Genomic DNA, 12,072 nt, shown 5'->3' on the forward strand with positions numbered 1-12,072 from the left:
ATAATATAGTCTGGAAAATGTACTTACTCAGTGCTAGAAGACCCCAAGTTCTTGGCACTCCCCAGATAATATAATTTAAGTTTAAAGATGTTCAAAAAAAGGTAATGTGGCTATTCTTTTTCTATTTCAAAATAATTGCTAAAAGTCTAAGAATAGTAATAGATACAACACAATGGAAGCATCTGTTGGCAAATACATTTCGAATGTTTCAAAAACTATGAGAGATATCTACATTAATGGGGCATCTACCAAAGCTTGTGATAGGGAGAAAATGTAAAGAAATACAAAATTGAAGATTCTTTTTTAATCTTAATACATTTAGAAATGGTGACTACAGATTAGTAAAATGACATTTTTAAGAAGATATGATAGTAATAAATTTCGGGACCTCTAATGATGCTCTTAACCTTGAAGTATTAAATCTAAAGCAACCTTCAAACAGTATACTGTTTATCTTAACTGTACAGAATATTTTATCTTTACCCCTATACAAAGGAGATCACTTCAATGTCTAATTCCTGCTCTGCTTCCTAATGTGGAGCAATTTTGAGTTCAAATCAATGTGGAACTTCCCAAACACTGCAGTCAAGCCTTAATGCTATAAATTATTTGAAAATACATTCATTTTATTTTTAAAGCATTGGAGCTTAGTCCTTGTGATGGAATTAAGTTGTATGTAAAGAAGGATAAGTACCTTACCTCATTCTGTAACACTAGTAAATATAGGTAAATACTTGTTCTTTTCAAGACCAAAAAAAAATGGTCATTTATATGAAATTTTGAAATTTTCCCAAAAAAAGAGAAAAAGGGGAAGTGGATAATGTGTGGGGGGAGAAATAGGAAAAATGCACAATTTATAACATGTTTTTATATAAATAACAGTATTTGAAGCTGAAATTTTGTGAAAGATATGTAAATGAATACATGTTGAAATCCTAGAATTCAAATTATTTAAAATTAGTTTTTAACATTCTATAATGGAGAGTCATAAAAATAAGGAAAAATACTGGGAATACATAGGACATTTCGTTTTAACTCATGTACAAGATACTGAACTTATTGTTTTGTGTCTAAAGTACAATATTTGGTCTTTTTTCTATAATATAGCAAGTACAAAGGAAGAACAGACAGAATATGCTCAAATATGCAGTGAATTATTCACTCAGTAAATATTTACTGAACATTCCGTGTGTACCAGGAACTCTTGTATATAGAGAAAAATAGCAATAAGAAAACTATTTGTCCTTTATGAGACATGTATAAGTCACATGCTGCATATACACATATAACAAAAACACTAAGCTAAATATACTAATCCTCAGGTTTCAGAATGGGTAAAACTTGTAAGTACAAGTACATTTTTAAAAATTACTGATACAAAATTATATTACCATGTGATTGATAGAATATCTTTCTAGAAAAGAACTTCAATATTAATGTTACCATTTAAATCCAATTTGCATATTCCACAAATACGCATGTATATCTTGTACCTGTAGGAAGGAACGAAAAGCCTATTGTCTCAAATATTCTTCACATAATAGTGTCTAACATGGTACTGGCTCATCTATTTTCTCTAAACTAATCAACTGAGGCAAACCACAAAAAACTCAAATAAAGTATTTTATGATGTAACCTCTAACCCTACTATAATGGGAAAATGTATTTTCACTCCATGGGCAATATATCTTCTTATAATTTTCTTTAGTCCCTAACCTAGACACCAACTTTTCAAATTTGCTTTTCCATAATCAGTTACCTAAGAAGATTCTATGAAAGGAATATTTAAAATTGTGTTTGGTTCATAGATTATACATGTTCATATTTATCTCCTTTTTAAACTACAGTTTTATCTTCTGTTTTTACACATGGTTCTAGCTTAAGATTCTTTTCTATAATGACACATAGAAACTAAGGTATATTTCTCTGTAGTTGTGAATATTTCTATAATAGATAACACTATATACTTTCCTTAACTAGCTTCTTGACTTTGAAGAATCGTTTTACATGCTATATTACCCTTACACTTATTTTCTAAACAAAACAATTGGAACTCATTTATTATAAAACTTTATTGAAAACTATAACCTTGTTTCCAAATAAATTACCTGGAAACCTTTTTTAAAAAAAATATTCTATTTCTTATGATTCACATACACTTTCAGATAGAATTTGTGTAAAAAGTTGTTAATTCATTTGATACCTAAGGTTACCTTTACAGTGTATAGTATCATAAGCTACATATATTTATACTATTTATATTACTTTAATAAATATTTTGAAGCTGGTTTGTTAGTTACAATGAATGGCTCTTAAGTCTTTATAGATATAAACCCTACATGTCTCCCATATGTATTATATATTCAAAATTCATGAAAGAGGATTCTTTTCAATTATGTTTTCAGTTGAAAATCTGTTAATGGCTTTTGGAAGATTCCATTTAATGAGCCATGTTAGTCTTCCTTGATGATTTTTTATCTTACCACAGTGCTTACCAAGTGCCTAGCAAGTACCCTGGAAGTAGTAAGCCTATAGAAACATGTGCTTAATATATAACATTGGTGTTGAAAAAGATGAGTGTACTCTGAAATTTGTTCTTCAGAATAAAGCTAGTCTTTATTTTGCCTACACAACCTAAAATTTCTAACAAAATTTTTCTAATCAGTCAAATCTTCAAAATTTTTCAATAGTTAAAATTAATATACTAGACAAGAAAGAAGAGGATTTTTAATTTTTGTTATAGTATAATGGATTTCATGATGGTATATTCATTCATGTATAGCATGTACTTGCTTTCATCATATTTACTCCCCCTTTACCTTCTCTAGTCCCCTCTGCCCCCTCCCCCCTCCCACTGGTCATCTTCCCCTTTCCAAACAGTCCCCTTCTGTTTTCCTGTCTTTTGTGTTTCTTAATCTAGATTCAGAATATGAGGAAAGCATGCACTATTTCTCTTTCTGAGTCTGTTAGTTTGTATTAACCAGCTTATTTAGAATTGTCTACATTGTGACTTTTCACATAAAAGTCACAACTGCAGTTTCGGAAGTCTCTTAGGATCAATTATTTATAATTAATATCATGTGTAGATGCATTTACCTTTCAGAAAATGAGGTGATTCCCAAATTTAAATCTGTGTCATCTAAATTTAAAATATTTCTAAAGACCAAGATCGAGTATTTTCTCAAAGAGTTTGCTTTACTTAACCTTGCGTTTGGCTTCAGAGCTATTTCTTTTGCTATAAAATTAGTACTACTAAAAAAGTAATACATTTACATTTTTACATTTTAGGGGATAAAACACCCCATAATTTCCAATAGAAAATCAGTATCTCTAGAAAGCCTTTAAAACTTGTGGGTGTTACAAAACCCTAACCCTCCAGAGCAGTGCTTTTTCCTGTTAGCAACAACATTCAACACTGACTTTTCAGGGTGTCATCAATATAATGTAGGACCCATTTTCCATTTTTTACTGACATTGAAGATTTCCATCTCTGTTATAATTAAAGTGTAATTAAAGTGACATATTCTGCTGTCTGTTGATAGGACACAATAAGATTATGGTAAGTGAAAGATTCTCAACATGCAAAGAGGAAAATCAGTCTTGAAAATGGAAGAGTTCTTAAAAGAAATGAAACATATCTGGAACTGAGAAAAGAGAAAGAAAAGAACAAATTAAGCTGAATTGCTAAATAGTATTTGGACTAAAGAAGGTCACTTTTTAAGATTTAAATGTTTTCCTCTGTGAAAGGGGCCACTGCTTCCCAAATCCAGAAACAAGCCCACGAATATGTTAATTAAGTGCATTGTGTCCCAGAAAGAATGCGTTTGACAAATTCATTTTTATTCCTTCAATTAATAAACTGTTTGCTGAGCCATCTAAGATTTTTTAAATCTATAATGTGTATATTTGCCATTGTACAGTAACAGTGCCAAGGACCAACATGACCCCATAGGGTGAATCTTATGAAGCTTAACATTCCTGGCGAATTAAACACACAAGCCTCAGATCTTTTTGTCAGTCTTACTTTACTGTGGAATTGAGAGCCAGAATGTAGGTAATTTTTATATGGTGGCACTTTAGCCCAATTAAAAAAGCAATCATCTTTGGCACAAGCAGAGGGGACAAATATAATGACATAATATTAAAGAAAGGTTTCACAAAGGCTGACCAGGAATGCTACTCCCTCTCCGTCCCCACCCCCACTCGTACTTTTTTTTTCTTCCCATTTGTTGTTTTTCTCACAAGAACATCCTGACTTTTAATTTTTTTTCTTTTACTTTGAATGAAACAAACCAAAAAAAAACATCTGAGATAGTAAAAGATGAAAAGAAAATTCATCTTCTGCTATCAACTACATAACATAAACTTGCAAAGCTATTCTAAATATTCAAAGGCTTATAAATAAAAAATGTAAATTGAGCAGGGGATGAGTGTGAAACAGAATGAACAGATTGAAAATACTTAATTTTCAATTTCGATTTTCTCCTATTCCAGCCTTCCCATAGTTATGCTTTAAATGAATTCTCACATAAAAATTTTCCCTTTGCCTCGAAATAAGTGAATGATTTCCAGGAGGAAATGCAGCTTTAGAAAGAAGACCTGCAAAATGAAAGTGTTCAAATGCAAACTACTATAGCATTTCAAATGCAAAATCACAACCTTCACCACCTTTAACTGACTCTTAAAGGGTCTTTTCAAACATGCTATTTACGACATCATCTGTTAACTTCATTTTCTAATTCAAAACTCTTGCCAAATGATGTTTTCATGATGACGTGTAAATATAATATTCCATTAGAGATCAATTCTAATTGGTTTTTTAAAATCCACCTTGGGAAACAGTGCTGCATAATACACAGACTCGTAATGAGTATTTTAGAAGGAATTTCCAAAGTCTTATAATTCCTAAATCCAAATTACTCTTCTTCCTAATAAGCTTTTGGTCACAGGACTTAAATTATTTCTTCACGAATCCTCACGCAGGAGGACTCTGGTCTTGTCTACAAGACCAGGATCACTTGTTGGAAATCATTTTTTAAAAACTGACGTTTGCCAAAAATATTTTTCCCACATGACTCACAAAGGAAAACAGTTTCTTAGGATGGGTTGCAATTTATTTTGTTTCCAAAACGTGGTTTAAAGTCATAATGGACGTTTTTCCCTTTTGAAATTCCCTGTTATTTTGGAAACGCATTTCACCTTAACGAACCAAGCCCCTTTTTGTTAGTGCTCTTCCTTGTAAAACCAGACTACTTGTATACAACAAAGAGCTGAGTAGTAACAAATGAGGACAAAAATAAATAAAGTGCTTTTCTGAACTCTTTGAACGCTAACATCCATTTTCGAACCCACACATTTAAAGATATTTTAAATATTATATAATCTGCTTTACTTTCACATTCGGGGGGAGATTGGCCACATTTGTCGCTTATCTAGTGATGACTTTATAAACAGCTATGCAGCTTTCCCTTGTAACATGTGAGCTGCAGGCTGGCCTAAAGTCTTTTCCTTTAGCTGCACGTTGTGAAAGCGCCTTTCTATGAGGTCTACGGCTGGGAAAGCCCCTTGCAGGCCAGAGGGTCATAAAACCGGCCGGGCGAGAGGGGGCGAGCCTCGTGGGCTTCCGCGGGCCGCAGGCTGCAGGGGACAAGTCGCAGGTCCCCTCCCCCGGGAAAAACGCGTCTCAGGGCTTTGGCGCTGGGGCCGAACAATGGAAACACCCTGGAGCCCGGCGGCTCCGGCTTCCTTCGACTCAGTCCCCGGGTTTTCCGGCTCTGGCCTCCCGACCCCGGCCACCTCCCTATGCCGGCCCTTCCCCCATGCCACATGAGGTGCTTCCTTTGGTGACCCCAGCTTTAGCTGTGGCCTCCTTCCTCGTATTTTCTAAACGTATTTCTACTATCTCTCCCTTGGTTTCCAGAGTGCCCTCCAAGTCTCATTGCCAGTGAAATGCTGAGTTGCTGTTTCCTTCCGGAAAAAAAGATTTCCTCCGGAAAAAGATTCCCTCCTCCAGAAATCCAAATCTAGAAGGAAATACAACCAATCCGACATAACCTTTATTAACCGTAACTACACTCTCCCTTGTTGCGGAAAAATAGAATTTGAAGCACGTAGTCTTAAAAACCTGCAAAAGCACTAATTCCTCTCTTATTTCCTCCTTTCGATACAGTTGTCTTAAACTCTCCAGCGAATGCCTTCTGAAGAGAGGATGTGCCCAGCAGCACGCAGCGAATCAAAGGTTTTATCTTACGCCTCCTGGGACTAGGGAGAAAGTACCAGGACGAGGGAGCTGAGCTACCAAGGCAGAAAGCAGCCCGACTGCAGGGTGCGCGAGCCGCCAGCGAGGCACCAGGGCCCGCGGGCTCTCGGCCGCGAGTCGGGCCGCCAGGGGCGAAGGACTTAAATAGCGGGGGCTGAAGGGGGCGGCGGGCCCGCGCGTGACGATACTTTCCGAGGAAGGCTGGGGCAGCCGCGGAGTTTGCAGATCGGCCTCACCCTCCCGTCCCCACAAGAGGGAAAAAAAAAAAAAAAGTTGAAGGGAGGCGGGGAGAGGAGCCACCCCGTTTCCTCCCCCAGATTCTGCGGAAGGGCTGGGGCGGCGCGGGCAGAGAGGGCGCGGACCGAGCGGACCAATGGCAGTCAACAGGTCCAGGCCTCGGCAGGGCCGCGGGCCCGGCCTCCCCTCGCCGCCCGGGGCCTTCCCCGCCCCCGCGGCCCCGCAGCGCCAAGCACCCCGCCCGGCCTGGCTGCCGCCTCCCCTGCTCTGGCCCGGATGGGGGTGGGGGTAGGGGTGGGGGCGGGGCGGGGGGTTCCCGGCGGAGAATCCTCCCGCGGGGCTAGCGGCGCAGGGGGAGGGGCTGCGAGTCCCGGAATGGAGGATTAGGAAGGACTCGGGCTCGACACGAGCGCGGCCCGCGCGTGGCATCCTGGGTAAAAAGTGGCCGAGCCACACCGGGAGAGAGCCGAGAGGAGCCGAGGTCAGAGGTCAGGGCCCAGGAGCCCGGCGCGCAGAGCTCCCCCACGTGAACGCAGCGAGCGGGAGGAACCTTTTTGTTTTCCACCGCGCCAGCATGCTCCCCTATTGACCGGGCTGTGGAACGAGAGGGGCAGCGTCGCGGCTCTCAGCCCACCCCACCCCCTCCACTGCCAACACACAGCCCAACTCTCCCCTTCCCCTCGACTCATCCCAGCCCCCCGCATGGGGCTGGCAGGAACGCAGTAAATTTGCTTTAACAACAAGTGGGGGTGGTTGCATTTACTCCTCCCTCTCCTCTCTCCTCCCCCCCTCCTCTCCGCGGCTCTTGACGCTACTACAAACCAGGACTATAAACATAAACATGTGTCACTGTAACAGGGCAGGTAATATACGCATTTTGAGGTGGGGTGGGGTGGACGGGGGCTTGGTCGCTGCTTGGGGGGCAGTAAAAAAAAAAAAATCATGTTTCACGTGCTCGACGTCTTTGGGAGCTCCCCCCACACGCGGATCCATTTATATAGAATGCAGAGAGCGCCCAGTCACTTAGTCACAGAGACCCACAAAAGCAGATTTGCCAATAACCAAAGTGTACGCAACGCAAATATATTTAAATACCATCCCTCTCCTCCCTCAGCTATCGCTGCCATTTCTTAAATTAGCAAGCAGAAGCGTCAATAATTGAATCCTCTTTTAAAATTATTCTTTAAGATAGCAATGGAAAACATATTTAGACCTAAATCGAACACCACTCTCTTCCCATAGAACAGTACCTACTACAACCTGCGCAGAGATTTCATCAAACAAGAAAGGCTGTTAAAAAAAACTTGAGTTCGAGACCTAGGATGCAAAGGTTATTTCCTGGACTGTGCCTTCATGCGTTTTCAAACTTCTGTAAGTTGCCGCGCCAGGCGCAGTGCAGATTCGCCACCGCAAGCCTTTATTATTATTTAGCCTATTTATACGGCCTCTCAACTTTTCTCTCATTCTTAGTTTAACAACCCTAGTAACCTACTACTTAAGATAGAGTAAGGCGAATTGCCTGTGTAAGCTTTAGGCTTGAAACCCAGGGAGAATCACAAAATGTTCAGATGAGGAAGTGGTTCCCTTTGTTCTTTCATTGTTTCTCTACCAACTGGTGGATACAAGGACAAACACTTACCTTCTCTTCTTTTTCCTCCAAAAACCAGACGCTCCCATCGGCCTTAAAATACACAATCCACCTTGAAAGTTACTAGGAACGTCGGGAGAGTTTGTATTCCATTCTTTTTCGCTCTCTGCCCTCTTTTAGCGTAGGATTAAGTTGCCGAGCACGTTGCTGCATGCTGTAGCCCCCCGCCTTAGTGAATCAGTCACGTTTAGGACCCTCTAAGTCCACCTAATTCTGCCAGTAGAATTGAGGGTATTGGATCTCTAAACTTTTCAAAAGGGAAGGGGCCTGCAACTTTCCAGAAACTTGGAAATACCCTGAAGTTTTTTTTGCTATTGATTTTTGTACCATCTCACCAAATACTATTTGCTTTGAAATTAAAAAAAAAAGAATTTCTTCGAGTAAAGTGTATTTTTGTTGTTGCTGTTCGGCTTCTGCTCAGCCAACCATTATTTAGATGGAGTAAAGGGGACGTTTGTATAGGCATTTAACAGAATGGGTACATTTTCCATAATATGTCCTGTGCCACGTGTTTTTAAAAACAAACAAAACACTTTCCACACAGAAAGGAAGGAGAAAAAATTGAATTAAAATGTTATGAAACAACTTTAGAAGAAGCATTTATGTGCAATTTACTAGTGTAAATTGTTCTCGAGTTTTGAGAAGTTAGCTCGTCTAAGTTAACAGACTTTATTTTTTGCTCTATAATCACGAGATAAAAAGCAAATTTGTGTTCAGTGACTATCTTGATGTGTATGAGTGTTCAAACCATGTCTAAATTTGATCATGATGTGATTTGCTGATGTCATGAATATGAAATGATACATATCCATAAAAATAAAACTTGTGATTTTTTTTTTTAATCTCCCGCTTTTTTTGTGTGTTCCCAGTAGCTGCAAGTGGAAGACAGTGATTGGCTCCAGTGCTTACGAAGGATTTGGGCTAAAGCCAGGGGAACAGAACCAGAGGATTCCCTTCCAGACCATCACACTGCTTCTGCCTTATCTTTCCTTTCTCTCCTGGGTGCTGAAGATTTTAGTGTAGCTTCAGCAGCCCTTAGGTAGGCCTCAACACTTAATGTCATCACTCCAGTTTCTTCACATTTGGCCTTCGTGTAAAATAAACAAAAACTTGGGTAACCCCAATAAATGTTCCTTCTTGAGATTTGTGTATTATTTAATAGAAGATTGAACTTTACTTTCTGTGAGTTTGTCCTCTATGTTCAGGATCAATTGTGAAAGGCCCTTGTGTCTCATAGGAAAATATTACAACAAAACAGGATAATTGGGGGGAAAGGCAGTTGTAGTAGGAAAAGTGGCTTTTCTTTGATAGCATTTAATTGGAATTAAAAGATTCTTGAGCTGTAAACATTCTTTATTTATTCAGCACACATAAGCAGGCATTGTTTTATCACCATCATAATTATGGTGTCCTTTAAACTGGCTGATAGCAGGAGAGATAAGGGATGTGCCTGCAGATTCAGATCAGGTCTCACTCCTCCCCCACCTTTTTTCCTCCTCTCTGTGCAGCCCCCCCCCCATTCTTTCCTTGGTCACTAGGGTCCCCCACAGCCCTTGAGATGAGAAAAGCAGGAAGATTGTGGCCTAACCATTCCTAACATCATGGAAGTGATTTGTACCACACTCTAATTTAATGCAATCTGTAACCTCCTTGTCTCTTATGTGTATAACTGTTTTGTTTAGCTTGCAATATTCGTATCTGAAGAGTTGCCCAGTGCTCACCTGCATAAAATCTCATCCACTAAGGTTTTCAGCATTACCTTTGTCTAATTTAGAAAGCACACTCTTAGGGTTTTTTCAGAACAAAGCCTCACAAAAAACCCTCTACCTCCAAGGATTTGCAAATTTATAAAGGCTGCATTGAATTCAAGATGGGTCAGGGGGCAAAAAGGGGGTAGAAGGTCACTGCATTTTGATTATGGGTCAATAGACAACATGGCACATACTCTGTGTCCCAAACTTCTGTTAAAGACAGGATTTTTAAATGTCTAAGAACAGAAGGATGGGCCCATTGGGAAACATGCCCTGATATATTTGAATGAGTTTAAAAAAAAAAAAAAGAAAAGAGTTTAAAGAAAATATCCTAAATTATAGTTTATCCCTTATTTTAGCTAATTATTCTTCTTTTCTTCCCATTTTCACCTCCCAAAAAGGAGAGAAGATGTGACATCAGTTAAGCATAGCTAGAGAGGACTATTTAGATTGTGTTGTCTTATATCTTCAACTAATTCAGTTATATGAGGTATCATTATTTTATACTTCTTATCATTAGTTAATTTTAGTTAACAGTATAGAAGACTTCTTTTATTCTTCTAACCATGGTACTTACATTGTTGGGTCCTTTGTGATGTCCCTTACTCTTTTCTCTCTGAATTCACTTTGAACAAAATGTACCCAGCAGTCACTAAAACAAATATATATGGTGAAGAGTTTTATGGTGGTGGTTGTGGTATGTGTGACCCTCATTTAAATTATGAATGTATGGGTGAGAGCATGGATGAAAAAGGATTATTTTAATGCCCTTCAATACTTTAATTATATAACAGTTGTAGGTTAGAAATGCAAAAGTACTTTAGGTTTTCCTTCAGATTTTCAAAAGAACTTTCCCCATTAGTAAACTACTCCTGCAAATTGCTGTTGCATTTCCCAGCTAACCATTTAAAAGACTGAATGCCTTGTGCATTACTTCGCTCCAGAGGAAAGAGGTCAGACTGAATTGCTATGGTATTTAAACATAAAATACAGTGAAAATAAATCAAAATAGAGCATCTGAAGGTGAATTTAGCACAGTCATATGGGATAAGTAAAGACAAATATGTTCAGATCTTCATAGTCCATCACTTTAAAAACTGAAAGTGCTGATTTTTTTATAATAAATGCAGAAATAAGTGGACATTAAGAATACATTGGAAACTGTATTTGCTACAGAGGATATTTCCTTAGAAAGCAGCTTTGTTTTCAAAGCTAAAATACTTTTTAGGATAGTGTAGACTTTGCATTTCTCCCTGAGTAAATGATCACATTTCATTAACAAACTCAATGCATATCTCACATATATATATGCATATGTATATATATACCTGAATTCACAGTTATTCCCTAGACTTACAGAGATGTATATATGTATGTGTAAATGTTCATTTAAGCATATTCCCCCATATGTACATGTGTTTGAGAACCATAGAAATTGATATATCCTTCCTTAAAAAGAATTTGAATACAGTCCATCATCTGAATTGGGTTCATCTTTGATTGCAGAGGCGGCTGACATGGTCAACAAATTTATCAAAGAAACCCCCTGGCTTTTGAAGAATAGTACTTCATACATCTGGATCTGCACATCCAGGCAAACTAAGTAAATTATTGCATAACTTTAAGCATAATTGATAACAGATACCTTTAATTTTTCATCCCTATTCTTTTGGCCAGCTTTCGCATTAATAATCTAAGCCATAAATGTTGGTAGCTATTGATCGAAATCCCCGGTGTGCATGCAAATCCATCTTAAAGTCCCCTGCCTTTCATGTGTGAGCGCTCAGGGGCCTCTGCTAGGTCTTTTTATCGGGATCGACCCCCAATGTGCCTGGAGAAGACCCCGGATATGCAACGTGTGCTGATGGCCACAAGAAAGCTGTCTGTCACATTCTCTCTCTCTCTCTCTCTCTCTCTCTCTCTCTCTCTCTCTCTCTCTGTGTGTGTGTGTGTGTGTGTGTGTGTGTGTGTGTGTGTACACAAGCCCCAGTCCTGGAGCCTTAACACACTCACACTAGGATGGGGAAGTTACAGGAACAAAAGAATGTGTTAGACAAAAAGAAAGATGAGTAATAGGAGTATTTAAAATGTATAAATGTAAAGGTATGTCTCTATGTACATTGAGACACTTTCTAAGTATGCAGACATACATCCCACAAATCCCTTGTTCTTTGCCT

The 12,072-nt window shown here is 38.8% G+C and overlaps 1 long non-coding RNA gene across 7 annotated transcripts; it reads left to right on the top strand.

Annotated features, from left to right (window-relative positions):
- The first annotated feature begins 2,259 nt into the window (after positions 1-2,259).
- Positions 2,260-9,285, top strand: LOC103163839. Of its 7 annotated transcripts, none has more exons than XR_004769332.1 (4): positions 2,260-5,831; positions 5,921-6,325; positions 7,739-7,867; positions 9,014-9,285. It is a non-coding gene; the product is annotated as an uncharacterized LOC103163839 (long non-coding RNA). The 7 variants fall into 7 exon arrangements; XR_003483304.2 differs by having other exon boundaries at positions 2,287-6,065; positions 6,170-6,325; XR_004769333.1 differs by having other exon boundaries at positions 2,297-6,065; positions 6,170-6,238.
- The last annotated feature ends 2,787 nt before the right edge of the window (positions 9,286-12,072 follow it).

Source organism: Cricetulus griseus, chromosome 3 (assembly GCF_003668045.3).
Source record: "Cricetulus griseus strain 17A/GY chromosome 3, alternate assembly CriGri-PICRH-1.0, whole genome shotgun sequence".
Classification (NCBI taxonomy): Eukaryota; Metazoa; Chordata; class Mammalia; order Rodentia; family Cricetidae; genus Cricetulus; species Cricetulus griseus.